The sequence below is a fragment of the Nothobranchius furzeri genome, chromosome 3, assembly GCF_043380555.1.
Source record: "Nothobranchius furzeri strain GRZ-AD chromosome 3, NfurGRZ-RIMD1, whole genome shotgun sequence".
In the NCBI taxonomy this organism is placed as follows: Eukaryota; Metazoa; Chordata; class Actinopteri; order Cyprinodontiformes; family Nothobranchiidae; genus Nothobranchius; species Nothobranchius furzeri.
Window position 1 is genome coordinate 51,397,402 of NC_091743.1, and position 15,492 is coordinate 51,412,893.

Below are 15,492 nucleotides of genomic sequence, written 5' to 3' on the forward strand. Positions count from 1 at the left end.
CATACACACACACACACACACATGCTCAACACTTGCGCGCACACACACTCAGTCCAAGTGATTCAACCCTGATTTCCAGCGATCGAGCAACAGACAGGATGCCAAAAAGTGCACACCGGTGGAGAGGTTCTGCGCGCTGAACGAGCCTCCTGAAAAAGAACCGGAGAAGGAAAACCAGGAGCAAACTAAAGAAACGACATCAACAAAAGACGAGAAGCCGCGCTGTTTCTCCGTGACAACTTGCGCGCACAGTGCCCAGAGTTTTCAGAGGCAGTATTGTTCCGACTTCACTCCAGAGGGGCCACTCCGAGGAGAGAGGACGCACACAAAAGGAGAAAAAAAGGAAACGGACTAACGAGCCACGCTTTACCCATTTAAACTTAATGCTCCTGCGGTCTTAGATCCCACATTTCTCCCGTGTCTCCCAGTTTCTTTTCTGTTTTTTTTTTTTTTTTTTTTTTTTTTTTTTTTTTTTGTAATTTTTCGTCCAGTCGGTTTGTGTCCCCCCACTCACCACCACCTCTCCTTTTGTCGCCGCGTGAGAGAGAGTGGACGCGCCGGGGTCTGAGGAGCAGAAGCGGGGCAGTCCACATGGTCCAACCACTGGCGTGAAAGTTGACTTCTTCAGAAACCAAGAGAACAGGTTGATGCATTATCTGCTCTTTACTTTCCTCTTTCTTTCATCCTCCTCACGAAGCTCACATTAGATTAGAAACACCGAGGAACTTTTTTTCTTTCTCTTTTCATGTTGGTAAAACTCCCGCAAGTCCCGTGCTGTGATATGGAGCATTAGAGCAGAACTCACGCAGCGGCCGAGCTCGCTTCTTTTTGTTTTTCCACTTCTCTCCTTCAACTTTAGTCTAACTTTCAAACTTTTCACTCTTTTTTATAATCCTTCTTCTCGCTGTTTTCCATCATTTCAACAGCATTTATGTTTTTCCTCGACCTGCTTTGGTTCAAATGGGTTTAATAATCAATAACAGGCCTGTTTAGACGTACATTTCCCCCGAACGCAAAAAATAGACAAAATTGCGTCTTTTTTTCTTTGAATTGTTCATTTTTGTCCTCCTAAAGTGTGGTCGTTTAAACTATTGTCCTTTAGAGAAAGAAAAGTTATTTTCTTCTTGCTTTAGGAAAAAAAATCTGTGAGTGATGGAAGACTTTAACATCACATTTGGAGGATTTTACGCACAGCCGCACTGCTTTTGTTACCTTTTTCATCTCCAGCCGCTAAACGCATGTCCTCTACATATATGCTTTATCTGATAAATAAACAATAACGTTTAAAATTCTTAAAAAGGGGGTTTGCACCTTCTTAGTGAAGATGAAAGAGTCCTTGTCTCATAAGAAAGAAAGAGAGAGGGGGGGGGGGTAGCAGCTTTCTGGAGCTGACATGGTCAATAGGTTTGGGGAACAATACTTTCTTTTCAAATGATTTTGACTTTTGAAACCGGACCCACTCAGGGAGAGCTCTGGTTTGATCTGTCTCAGGGGTTTTCTACACATCTAACTGGATTTCACCAAATCAAACAGAAAAGTCCTTTGGAGCTGATTGTTTTAGAGGTTTGAGTTATTAAACAGTTTTGGGTTAAATCTAAGCAAATCGGCTGGATGCATTACAGCAATCCCCTTTTTAATAATGTTTAACTAAACGAGTCAAAGTGAAAATAATTAAGATGTTCTGATTAAAAGAACCTGCTTAAATGATTTCAAAGTTTACGTTAAATTCACTGAATTCAAGCAGAAACTCTTCTTGTTCGTTGACCCCCCCCCCCCCCCCCTCCAACAGGCCCTGAAACAATCATCCATCAATAGCCAACTTAATCCTGCTGTCGGTTAAAACAGTATGCAGACATAATAAAAGATTTTGCTGATGTAAGAAATCGAATGACTTTGAATTCAGTTGAGGAGTAAAAAAAGTTTTATATTATTTCTGTCATTTCCCGCAAAAATAAAAGGGCGAGAAAAAGATTTCCCGGATGTCAGATTCGGTCCTGACACTCCCCTTCAAAAAAAGAAAGGGATAAAAAAGAGGAGAGAAATGACAATTAATTGCTGTTAGTTGTCTGTCATTCAGAGAGAAGCATACAGGCCGTGCGGGCGCGCGCTCTGACACGGGTATTATTGCCCCGTGATTGATGGGCGCGAGGGCATTTGGCATAATTAATTTTATTTACTGTGTCCTCTCTCGGCTGTTGTCACCCCCTCCCCCCACTGTGGCGGTATTTTTTGCGTGACGTGATGACACACTTTTAATTGCGCTTTAATAGCAGATCCGGCGGGGATGAAAAAGCTCTTAATCACGTTTTATGACCTTCGCCACGTTTCTGGTGCTGAGCAGGGAGGGAGACAGGTATTTGGTGGCGGCGCGTAGCCCCAGGTGCGCGCCGCGCGGCCAATAACGAGAAAACAATTAGGAAGAGTCTCAGTGCGTCAAACAGCCACTTTTTATTATAAAGGAAGAGAAGCGTTGAGCTTTGAAGTGTTTTGGCCTTCTTCGGTTTAATGTTTATAACAACTTGGAACTCATTTCTACAAATTTTAAAGGCACTGTTTCCAAATGATTAAAAAATATAAATGTTTGCCAGAATGATAATTGTAATTATAATAATTCCTCTCTCAGCTCTCAGCTCCAAAGGTCTCTCAGTTCATCAGTCTTTTTTATTTTTTAAACAAACAAAAATCTTTTTTTGTAGATTTACTTTATCAAAAATCTGATTGTCTCCAGTCATCACTTAAACCTGACACAGGAGCTCCTGCTGAGATGGACTTGTAGACTTCTGCAGCAGCACTGGCAGATCACACAGGTGCTGCTTTTCATTGAAGCGTAAAAATAATAAAACACAAAGAACCAAAAAAGTATGTTAGAGGCTAAAGCTGGAGAGAAAGAGGGAAAATGTGAGTGTGCAGGAAGCCAGAGGTGTCAGAGACAGATTGACTCTCTCTGTCGGCTATTGTTTCCCAGAGTCTGTATTTGCCACCTTTTTTCATCGAGCTTGCTTCAACACCTTTGGTTGATTTCTTTCTCTCCCGCTCTGTCTTTTCCGCATCCTGTTTTATTTTATTGTTGCTATTAATTTCTCTATAGATTTGTTTCAAGCTCCTTTTTCCTCACAAGTTACTTAAACAGGGAATTTTAAAAACATCCTTTTTTGGCCTGATTGTGTGCATGCGTGTGTGTGTGTGTGTGTGTGTGTGTGTGTGTGTGTGTGACTGACTGGAGCAAAACCATCTAGAGACAAGGCAATAGTGGTTTTGAATCTCGTACGCTTTAAACCCCCTTCAATGGGATTAAAAGGCAGCAGTGTGATTGTATTATTCCATAAACTCACTCACCGAGTCCTCACCTCTAGCATGAGTACACGAGAAGGCTCATGGAAGTGTGTGTGAGAGAGAGAGTGCTTTTTTTCTCATTCACCTGTCCTGCTTGAGTGTAAATGGACAGTATTTGGAGGTTTTAAATGTCCCGTGGATCGGTAGCATCATCTGTCTCATTAAAACCCTCCTGCCTTCCCAAACCCACAAGTCTGAGTGCTTTTGCTTTCCAAAGTGATGCTGAAGAGCAGCCGTATACACCCTGGCTATACGTGTAGGGGTTTGACCCGTCAGATGCTCTGCAGATCCTATTGCAGCACTTAGTGCACGTTTTTAAAAGCTGTAATGCAGAACATTTCAACATGTTTCTGATGGGTTTAGCAGAAAATCTGGAAAAACAATGTTTAAATTCCTGCCGCTGACATCACTGCTCTGGACATTTCAAGCTTTAACTGTGATAAAAACAAAATGTTGTTGAAAAAAGTCATTTCAATCATGTTTTCATTTATAATTAAGCAATATTGAATGCAATTGTTTGATTCCACAAACTAGTCTCATTTTAAACCATTTCTGATGATATGAAATGTTATTTAAAAACGATTTTAGAATTGCTGCAAGAAAAATGAATGAGTGTGTGAGGACAGCTGGATTGTGGGGAATGTTCTGGTTGTGTATCGGCGTGATTGACTGCAAAGTGAAATGGCCGCCAAATTGCTTCAGACTCAGTCTGATTATACATGTGGTTCTAATTGAACTTATTTGGGAGAAGCTGAGGGCCTGGGCGTTGTGTGAAAATGTGCGTGTCCGGCTGTGTGTGTGTGTGTGTGTGTTTGCTTTTAAAACATCTTTTACCTCAAATTTGATTTTTTTAAGTGTCTGCAGCAGCTCAGAAGGTGATGTCGTACTCTAAAGGGAGGGAAAAGGATGGGATCTCTTCATTTGTTTCCTTCCCTTTTATCAACTTTTGTCCCATTGTTCCTGATGTGGTGATATCTGCTCCTATCAAATCTCTGAATTTCACACACCCTTCCTTTTCTGATTCACATCAGACAAAATACGCTCTTTCCCGTTTATGTTGGTGTTGCGGGGTCTATTAGAGCACTGGCCCATTAACAGCTGATTGATGTGGGAAGAAGTGACCTAACGGCGCAGCACAGAAGAGACCGTTTCCTATGGATGGGTGTGTGGAGGTGGGCAGAGATAGAAAATTTGAGGGAAAACCCCACGTGGTGAGAGGGGAGCAACTGTGTGAGCTGAGGAAGCATTAGATCAGCCTCTAGAGCTGGAGTCTGGAGGACTGAGAGCAGTTTGACTCAAGACGCACAGAGACGGTCAATGTGAGCAGAGGAAAGGGGAGCTGAGAGGACGCCCGTTGTGTTCCAGCAGAGCATCTTCTTGCATAAGCTCTCATCGGTCATTGTACACCCCCTCCTCCCACTAACTCTGCATTGCTTCTGACAGCTGTATTTGTGTTATGGATTTTCCTTCACTCCATCCTGTCTCCATCTCTCTGTCTCAGTCCCTTCTCTCTGTCGCCTCCACCCTATGACCTTTTGTAAGCACTTCATCAGAGAGAGCCGTTGGTGTTTTCTAAAGCCGCGCGACAAACTGACAGGGCAGCCGTCAATCGAGCGGGGCGACCGAGGAGAGCGCGGCGGCAGAAAGCTTCCCCTCTGAGCAACAATGTGGCGAAAACTTTCTGCAGGGCCGCTTTCATGTGTATTGTAAGGGATGGCTGAGTGGGGTTCAGCGACAGCTGTGAGGCGCGGCGTTCAGGATGTCATGGATATGCACACACGGCCTCGCTGCATTCTGCACCTTTCACAAACCATCTGACTGGAGAGAAGTATTACACAGCTCTTGAGTGCTCATTTGCCCGTGGCGCTTCGGTGCAGAAATCTTCTGAGTGGACGAGAGAGCACTCTGGTGAAATTCTGAGATTCGCACAAGAGTTGGCGCGTGGGGATTTCGTGATCTCGGGAGCAACCTGCAATCACGAATGCCTCGACTTCTCCACACTGATCTGCTCGACTCACGACAAAAGAATTAACAAATACGCAGGCTTTTGATTCGCGTCAAGAAGCCAGAAGACAGTAGATTAACATACAATGATAAGAAATTAGCCATGCTGCATTTCCTCTCGTTTCGTTGCCTTCCTGTACTACCAGGGAGGTAATCACCATTTAAATGCATCTCATTATGTTTTCTAATCCGGAAAGTATGGAGATGGTGGCTAACACGGGCGAAAGTGAGGCTGCAGTGATGGCATGCACCACTCTTTTATGGCATTAGTATTTGTGGTATTAGTTCCAGGGGACATGGGATGCCTACTTAAGCTATTAGCATGTGAGGCGCTGCGGGATGATCCATCCCCCTGACAGGATGAGCTGTTAGCCAGTGTTAAACCAAATCACAATGGGCTGCCTTGGTTGACGGATTGATGGAGCTCCAGACGCACCACTAGCCCGGGCCGCCCCTTCCTTCCTCCGCAACCACATAACAGCAGAAAGATTTATTCATGTTAGAAAGGAGCAGAGCTGAAACTTCTCCAAACGTCTGGAGAAAAGACTAAATGTGACAACTAGGAACCAATAAGAGATTAAAAGTAGAGTGTCTCTTCTGGATTCCTCTAGGTACCATGATAGATGCAAAGAATGTTTATGGGGCTGCGATTTAGAGTCTGTTAAACCCAACTCAGGAATAGGTAACATGTCTGTCTGTTTCTTAGAGAGAATATTAGATCTGGATCTGATCGTGACTTAAGAAAGAACTTTTCCAGACGGGTGCGGTTTGAGTGGCTCATGCTGGTTCACCGGCAACCGTTTTCTCTGTGAGCATTGAAACTGTTAGAGTGCGCATGCACACACACACACACACACACACACACACACACACACACACACACACACACACACACACACACACACACACACACACACACACACACACACACACACACACACACACACACACTTGTGTGTGGTGGGCATTGTTGACCGAGAGACATCTGCCACTAGATTATTCCCAGCTGTTATCTGAATAATTGTGTAATCCCCCCTCCTCCCCATCTTCCCCATCCTGCCTGCCTTCCCTCCCTCTCCTCCTATCTCACCCCCACATCGCTGCCTCCGCCACCTGATGAGACGGAGAATGACGAGTCTCTTTGACGAGTGTTTATGAGTGTGTGATTTTTGTGTTAGTGTGCATCTCTGCGGTCACCGGTCGCTGTCTGACATTTGTAGATTGATTTGAGGACACCCCCCTTTCCTTCACACACACACACACACACGCGCGCACACACACACACACACACACACACACACACACGATCATCTCCTTCCACCTCTCCTCCCTTCCCTCCCCGTGGCTCTCAGGGAAATAAAAGTAGCCTAATCCGGGCAGATCAAGACTGCTGTCCACCACAGCTTTACCAGCCTGTGAATCAGAACCGGTCCTCATGTTCCTGAGGGGGGAGCCGGGGGAGCTGGGGGGGGCACAGATGGGTGTGTGTTTGCTTGGTGGAGCAGCATTAACTGTTTACTGGGATGAAAGAGAGGAAAAATCAAAGCAGGGGGGAGTTAAAAACAAAGGAAATGTGGAGAAACGTGTTGAGGTAACTGTTTTCTAAAACATATTTATTGTCACCCTTTTCACAAATAGTATGCTTTTATATTTATTTTAGAAAATATATTTAATTATCCATCCATCCATTTTCTGAACCTGCTTTGTCCACGCAGGGTCGCGGGGGGGGGGGGGGGGGGGGGGGGGGGGGGCTGGTGCCTATCTCCAGCAGTCAACGGGCAATCAGGCGGGGTACACCCTGGAGAGCCAGTCCATCGCAGGGCAACACAGAGACACACTAGACAAACAATCACACACACACTCACACCTAAGGACAATTTAGACAGGCCAATCAACCTAACAGTCATGTTGTTGGACTGTGGGAGGAAGCCGGAGAACCCGGAGAGAACCCACGCATGCACAGGGAGAACATGCAAACTCCATGCAGAAAGATCCCAGGCCGGGAAGCGAACCCAGGACCTTCTCGCTGCAAGACAACAGCTCTAACCACTGCGCCACTGCAGCCCTTATATTTAATTATATATTTTCTAAATATATTTTTTTAATACTCTTTAAAAAATTTTTATTTTTTACCAACTTTTTTCCCTAAATTTAAATATTTTTAAGTTTCAAATAATTTAAAAATGATTTTCTGAACAATTAAAAGTTGTTTTCTTTTTTAACCCTTAATCTAATATAATTAAAACTTCTGAAAAACACATTAGTCAGACACATTCAAAGTTTTTTTTTTTTTTTTACATTTTTCTCTGAACACACTCAGCTAAATTTCCGTCACTCATGAGGAAACACACAGACTTGACACTCCTGCCTGCAGATTCCAGAGCTTCCTTCATCTCTTGTCCGTGGTTGACCGGGAAGCATTCTTTTCCCAGTTGGAGCTCCGATACTCCCAACAGTCGCTCAGTGTGAAGGACTCAACACTCGCTGTCTCTCATTCCCTCATTGTGTTGCACTTTTCTACTGTCCATCACCCCACCCCCCACTCTCTGTCCTTTCTTCCTTTTTGTTCCGGTCTTCTCCTCGTCATTCCTTGTGTGAGTTCTGTGTTCCCTCTGCTCTCTTCATTACATCTGAGATGTCATCACAATTTAATGTTTTGCTTCCTCTGCTCATCGTTTATTTCATCATATTAGAATGAAAGCGTCATAGTGGAAGAAATAAGATTTAAAAGACTCAAATTGGTTTGAGTTTATAAACCTTAACCGATCTTTTTTTTTGTTGAAGAAAATAAATTAATTTAGATACTTATTAAGGTCACTTTAACATCAGCCATGACAATTTTAAATTAAATGAGCTATTTTTTCAAGCAAAATAAGACTGCAGTGTATTTATTTATTTATTTTGCACACCTGCCTCTTCCTATATGAAAACGTACCTTTTTTAAACAGATTTTGAATTATTTGAAAAAAAAAAACAACAAAAAAAACAAAAGGAGAATAATAAAAAAAGTAAAAGCTGTGAGTCAATGCAGCAATAACCTAAAGTAATGGGGCAAATTTAGAACGGAAATTTTCCACATTTTAACAGGTTATTTACATTTTATTTTAACCAGCCTAATGAACAGACGTTTGGTTCGTCATCTTGCCAAAATGCCCATTTGCTCGCTGAAGGTCAGAGCTACTGTTTGCAACCTGTAGCGCCAATTGTCAACTTTAGTTGCAGATGGTTTCCATTGTCTAAAGGTCAGTCAAGACTGTGCATTCGCTTCGGAAACTTGTTAGCACAAATGAGAGAGGGGACTCGAGAAGGGATCCAAGGACTAAAGTACAAAAATGAGGGCAGGAGGAAGGGTGAGCGGCAAGGAAACCCTGGCTTGCTTTTGTGATGTAAGGCAGGGGGGGGGGGGGGGGGGGGTTGTAGAAAGTTTGTCAGCAAACTCCACTTAAGGCTGGCATTGGTTTGAATCAGCTCCCGGGGAGTGGGGGTGGGGTGGGTGAAAATGTGATGAAGAGTTGTGGCAAGACAGGGACCCTTGATCTAAGAAATCATTCTCAAACATTCTTCTGTCCTTCCCTTGAGTTCTTTCTCCCTGTTTGTTTTTAGCCTTTATCAGATCTGCTCCCATCATTGAGCTGTTGGCTGTCTGACAGCTGATTGGTGGTGTCAAGTCTGTAGGTGAGGTAGAACTGTCGGGCCTCTTATGGTGAGGTAAAACTTTAAAGCCTCTTTTGGTGAGGTAGAACTGTCTGGTCTCTTGCAATGAGGTAGAACTGTCTGATCTCTTATGGTGAGGTAGAACTGTCTGGTCTCTTGCAATGAGGTAGAACTGTCTGATCTCTTATGATGAGGTAGAACTGTCTGACTTACTGTGAGGTAGAGCAGTCTGACCTCTTATGGTGAGGTAGAACTGTCTGACCTCTTACGGTGAGGTAGAATTGCCTGGCCTCTTACGATTAGGTTGAACTTTCCAACTTATTACAGTGAGGTAAAACTGTCTGACTTCTTTCGGTGAGGTAGAACTGTCTGATCTCTTATGGTTAGGTAGAGCTGTCTGACCTCTTACGGTGAGGTAGACATATCTGGCGTCTTATCGTGAGGAAGAACTGTCTGATCTCTTTTGGTTAGGTAGAACTGTCTGACCTCTTACGGTGAGGTAGACATATCTGGCCTCTTATGGTGAGGAAGAACTGTCTGATCTCTTATGGTTAGGTAGAACTGTCTGACCTCTTACGGTGAGGTAGACATATCTGGCCTCTTATGGTGAGGAAGAACTGTCTGATCTCTTATGGTTAGGTAGAACTGTCTGACCTCTTACGGTGAGGTAGACATATCTGGCCTCTTATGGTGAGGAAGAACTGTCTGATCTCTTATGGTTAGGTAGAACTTTCTGACTTACTGTGAGGTAGAACTGTCTGACCTCTTACAGTGAGGTAGAATTGCCTGGCCTCTTACGATTAGGTTGAATTTTCCAACTTATTACAGCGAGGTAGAACTGTCTGGTCTCTTATGGCTCTTACGGGTCATGATGCTCATACCCAACGCATGACTTTGAAAGTAGGATGCACCAAGCCAAATATGTGGAGAGAGTGATGGGTCATTTTTCAATACGTGTACTTTCTGAACTTGTGTACTCGTGTACTCATGAAACGTCCTCAGCATTGGCCCAAGTACTGTTCCAATCCTGATGGATGGAATTTCACCACGGAGGATGCGCTCCGTCCACTGTAGTGTAAAGCGAGACGATTATTAACAATATTAAAGCTCCGATGTATGATTACGTGATAAAATTACGTTATTTATTTATATGAGCGTCATCGTTCAGAGATCTTCTCATTCGGGTGTGAGAGCAGCAGCTGAACCCGGTAACACCACCAGCAACAGAAGCTGGTAGGGATCCGGACTTTTTAAAAAATCAGCTTTGGTGTAAAGTGAAACGCTGTTTACAACGTAATGTTATAAATCCAGAGGGGTGAATTTAGGCAAAGTCAGCAACATGTTTACATCGGTGAACAGCTGCAGAGAGAACGTAAGCTAACGTTGGTAAGCTAGTTAACATACCGCTCTCTGTGAGCCCCAGCTAGATGCGCTACTTCTTTAGTAATCGTGTCATTCACTGTTTACATGGTTTTGCCGTCCAGCATGGTGGACCCACGTGATTAGGTGATGTTGGTGCAAAGGGCCAATATCTGGGTGGGGGGAGGGGGCACTCGGTGCTGCACACAGACAGCTGGTGTGATCAGCTCTGAAAAGCGTTGATCACAATTTGCAGATCACGTTTATTTTCACGGAGATCGGCCGCGGATTCCTCTTCCGGTCGGCATTCTAGGAATGAAATGAAAAACTTTGAACGATTCCGGGAAAAACTAACAGTTGGAACCAGTTGAAATCGATGCTCGATGCCCAACCTTATTCACTTATCACTTAGAGCAGTGGTTCCCAAACTTTTCAGCTTGACCAACAGATGTTCCTTTATATTGTTACGTTATTTAGAAATTTGTCATTATATTTGGAAAGTTTTAATTTATATATAAATATATAAATCTCATTTTAAGTTTTACCTTTTTTATGATTGTGTGGCACACTTTGACTTCCAAACCTAACGCATCGGCTTCTGCCTCTTTTTACGGCTTTATTTTTACATTGTCGCTACGTCTGTCACGTTAGCGGTGTTTTTACCATCGTTTCTACATCCATCACGTCCCAGAGAAGGTTAAACAAACATCATACCCAGCGGTTGGAGCTTGTAAACCCAACACACCTCTCGTGCAGCACCAGCTGTCTGATGCTGCAGCAGCGTCAATCTTCCCGGCTGGATGAGTGAATTTCTTCATCAGTCAATATTCTACTTCATAATCAGAGTCAGTCATGACCAGACAACGTGATCAGTCAACAAAGACCTGACCTGCCGGCAATTATACGTTTTATCTCATATTTACGCTCTTCATGTTGCATGCATCTCCTCCTCTCCCCGACTGGGAGCCTCAATTTTCAAACTCTAAAAACGCCCAAACTTTGCTCAGCCTGAAGGTTACACATCTCCACTATCTTCCGATGTAAAGCAGTAACTTCACGAGGGATCATATTTGTAGATGAGACTTGTAAAATTCAGCAATGAGGCTTTGGCGTTTATAACGAGTAAGTCCCAACACCGACAACAACGTACTGAAACTAGAACCAACACGCATAAACAGACAGATCGGTCCCGCCTACTTACACTGTTGGTCTTTTTTAAATACGCAGTAATCGTTGTTCGCCTTTTTCGCTTCATCCTGCATCCTAGCAGCAACCACTTTGGTGCCTCTGGAGTTGGTGATTGTTTACGTCATGCTGCATTCAATGTAATTGGAAAAAGGAGCTTCAAGCGCTTAACCTCCGATTTTGTTTTCTTTCTGGCCTTAGTTGGGGGGGGCGGATCCGATCTGAATCTTGGGGGAGGGGGGGGGCAGACCCCCCCCCCCCATCCCCCACCCTATCTGCGCGCCTGTGGCAAGATATCCTATTATGCACTGCTTCTCAAAATGGTTATACCACAAACGGAAAAGACAAAGGAGAGAGCTCATAAATACAAATTATTAAGTTTAAATGAATAAATATATGAGTGATTCTGCTAAATTAAACCAGCGTTGTTTTTATAGTTGATAGTTATAGTTGATAATTTGTGTGATGTTAACCTTTTTGAGAGTTTTGGTTTGTTTTTGCATTATCTTTATAATGCTAGCCATCTGTTTGCTCGTTTTTCGAACCTTTCATTACAAATAAATCCATTTTAAACTCCACTGTCACATTTCTTATGTTACCCCCTCCTTCGCATTTTAACATCTCCTGTCGGGGACGTAACACCTTTTACTTTTATTGCAGGCAATTTTTTTAATGGTAGCATAAATCCATGCTTGTTGCCATGACATACTAGTACAGTTATGTTCCAAATGTCGTTCTTGTACTCTCATACTCCCGTACTCTCACACTCCCGTACTCTCACACTCCCGTACTCTCACACTCCCGTACTCTCACACTCCCGTACTCTCCTACTCCCGTACTCTCACACTCCCGTACTTTCATACTCTCGCACTTCCACACTTGATGGAATGGACATTCTTCTGTACTTGCCAAGAATGTAGTTGCCAAATACCCAAACATGTACTGGCGTACTTGAATATTGAGAAACGGCCACGGAGAAGGGCCGTACTGACATGACCCTCTTCCTACCACATCTGAATGTTCCTCCTCTTCTCCCTTCGCTCTCCTCTGTCCCCTCTCTTCCCACAGGGTTAATTGATGAGGAAATTGATAGTTCTGTGTGGTAATTGTGGATTTGAGAGTTCTCCGTCTCCCACCGAGGGAGACAACCAGAGCTACAATGTGTTTTAAGAAGAAAAGAAGGACAGGAAAAAAATGTAGACTTGACCACGGTACTCTAGCTGAGACCCCACCCCCCCCACCCCCCACCCCCCCTCTGAACCCCCCACGTAACCCAGTTGGGGGTTTGATTGGTTGATGAGGATGCAACTTGCTTGGCTGATGAACTGAGATTTCTGCCTAACTTGAACGCCAGGCTCTTACAATCATTCAATTCATTATCCAATCAGAGAGGGCTCTTTTACATCACTGATTCTTCTTTTGACCCCCCACCCGTCCTTGCTTCTCCTTCCAGTCCTCCCGCACCTCCCTGAGGAGTCTGGGATGGACAGATGAGAGGAGTGCACTGTATCTGTTCGGTTCTGCTCCGTTGCTCGCTGAAAAAGAGGGGAAGACAAAGTTATATTCCACTGATGCTAGTGGTGAATGTGCTCCATGGCTGCCTCTCTCTCGCACTCTCTTTCTCTCTCTCCTTGAGGAGGGGGCTTTTCTTTCTCGGGGGCAGAGCTACGTAATTAGTCTCACTCCAGAAATAGAAAAGTAGTTTTCTGAGGTGACGGCAAGCTCTGATTTAGAAAATTTAAGACAGAAGATTTTTGTGTGATTTTGATTATTGTTTCAGTCGTTTTTTTTCCCCAGAAGTTTTCATTCTCAGCTGTCACCAAAGGAAAGAGATGATGGGTTCAAAGACCTTCAGGTCTTGTAACAGCGGCTCTTGTTTTAGCTCCTGGCTAGTTGTTTAGTCTCAGCTCAGACCACCCCAAGGCTGTCACCCAATGCTACCCAAAGGCAACGTGTGTGTGTGTGTGTGTGTGTGTGTTGTCTTTCTTTCTTTTTTTATACTTCACCACTGAATTCTAAAATTTGTCACTATATTCATGTCCGTCTGTCCAATTTCCTCCACCACCCCCCCCCCCTCTCTCTCTCTCTCTTTCTCACACACAAAAACACACAGACACACACACCCTTTGGCCTCTCCCCTTTCCTCTCCCCCTCGTTCTCCGTTCTCTTTCTCTGTACGTTAATGAGAATGTGTTAACGAGAAAGAAAGATCTATTGGGTGTAGCACAATTTATCAGAAAGGCAGAGGTTTTGGAAGCAAAAAAAAAAAGAGAAAAAAAGGCGGAAGGCCCTTCAAAGAAGTCCTATTCTTGTGGTTGTGAATGTTTGATGAGACAGTGAAAAGTTCCCCTTCTAACGTCATGGTGTCTGAACAGAAAAGAACAGAACCGTTCTAATCACGGCGCGCAGAAGAAGAGAAAAAAAAGGACTTCCAACCCGATTTAATTAACTGATAAGAAACGGTTTCAAATTAATTTTTCAAGGATGTTAGATTTTGATTAAGAAACTCCTAAAAGAAATAGACGAATAATCAATTTTTTTAATCAACTCACCCAAATGGTAACTAGTTAATATGCTAATTCCAGCAATTAGGGCAAATATTGTCAAGCAGCAGTTTCTATGCATCCCGTTAAAGGAATTATAATATCTTTACATCTAATTATCATGGTGATTTAATTTTTTTGTATGACTACCTCTCAATTTTACCAATCCTTTTTTCATCTGCCATTATAGGGATAATGAAACCAGAGCTGGAAACAGTAATAAGTAGGAATTTGTAAAAGGGGCCCAGCTTAACGTGGATTTTCACGCTCAATATTTGTGTTTTACAGGCAAATCTGAAATAGATGATCAGATGTGGGATTAGTTATTCCATCACCAGATTAAAGAGGTGGATTCTTCCTGGTTTTGATGTGTGTTTCATCAGTTATTGATAAGTAGGTAGCTCCTACTGTAAATTTGTCCACCAGTCTGAAAAGCTTGAAATCAGTTTAAATAGTTCCTGAGAAAAAACCCCGAAATGTTCTTGTGCACGTGTGTGTGTGTGTGTGTGTGTGTGTGTGTGTGTGTGTGTTCCTAATTGGACAGGTATTGGAGCTGAAGTTGACGTAGAGAGGAGGGGTCATGAAGGCAGAGTCCAGCATCAGAGAGATAGGGCTTTTTACTTCAAAGAGGGATTACAGCCTGGACAAACCGTGCTTCCAGAACACAGACACACACACACACACACACACACACACACACACACATACACACACACACACACACACACACACACACACACACACACACACACACACACACACACACACACACACACACACACACACACACACACACACACACACACACACACACACACACACACACACACACACTCCACATCCAGTGGCTCTTTAGTGTCTCATGAGATGAATATCCATCCTCTCTTACACTCCTCTCTCCATCTCCACTGCATCCTTTTCTCCCTGCGTGCTGAACATCAGTGGAGTTGCACGTTCACAAGGAAATATTGACAAAGCATTCGGAGAGATGGAATGGTTCCTTTAATTATACACCGCTCTTATGATGCACGGAGTCTCTGTCTGGCTGCTTGCACACTGGCACTCACACACACACTCACACACACACACACACACACACACACACACACACACACACACACACACACACACACACACACACACACACACACACACACACACACACAAACCAGCTGATCAGCTGAATGGGTATTCCTGGCACAAAACATCCGAGCACTGACTGAGCGCACATATTCAATTAGCAAAACTCATTAGCAAAACTTGGCATTTGTTGTTGTTTTCCCCCCCTCCTTGCTCAGAATTAATAGTTTTGATATGCTAATTAGCGGGTAATTTAATTTCAAAAGGCCTCAATTAACAGCAGCGTTGTGGACACGAGGAAGTTAAGCAGCATAATCTAATTTGCATTAGTAAC

At 43.6% G+C, this 15,492-nt stretch overlaps 1 protein-coding gene across 3 annotated transcripts in view; it reads left to right on the forward strand.

The window, feature by feature from the left end:
- Positions 1 to 505: 505 nt before the first annotated feature.
- The window catches only part of foxp4 (forkhead box P4), a 99,488-nt gene continuing 84,501 nt past the window's right edge, over positions 506 to 15,492 (forward strand). For all 3 annotated transcript variants that reach the window (XM_070549303.1, XM_070549304.1, XM_070549305.1), the window contains exon 1: positions 506 to 643. The gene's annotated coding sequence lies outside the window, so the exon portion shown is untranslated. The remainder of the gene's footprint in view (positions 644 to 15,492) is intronic.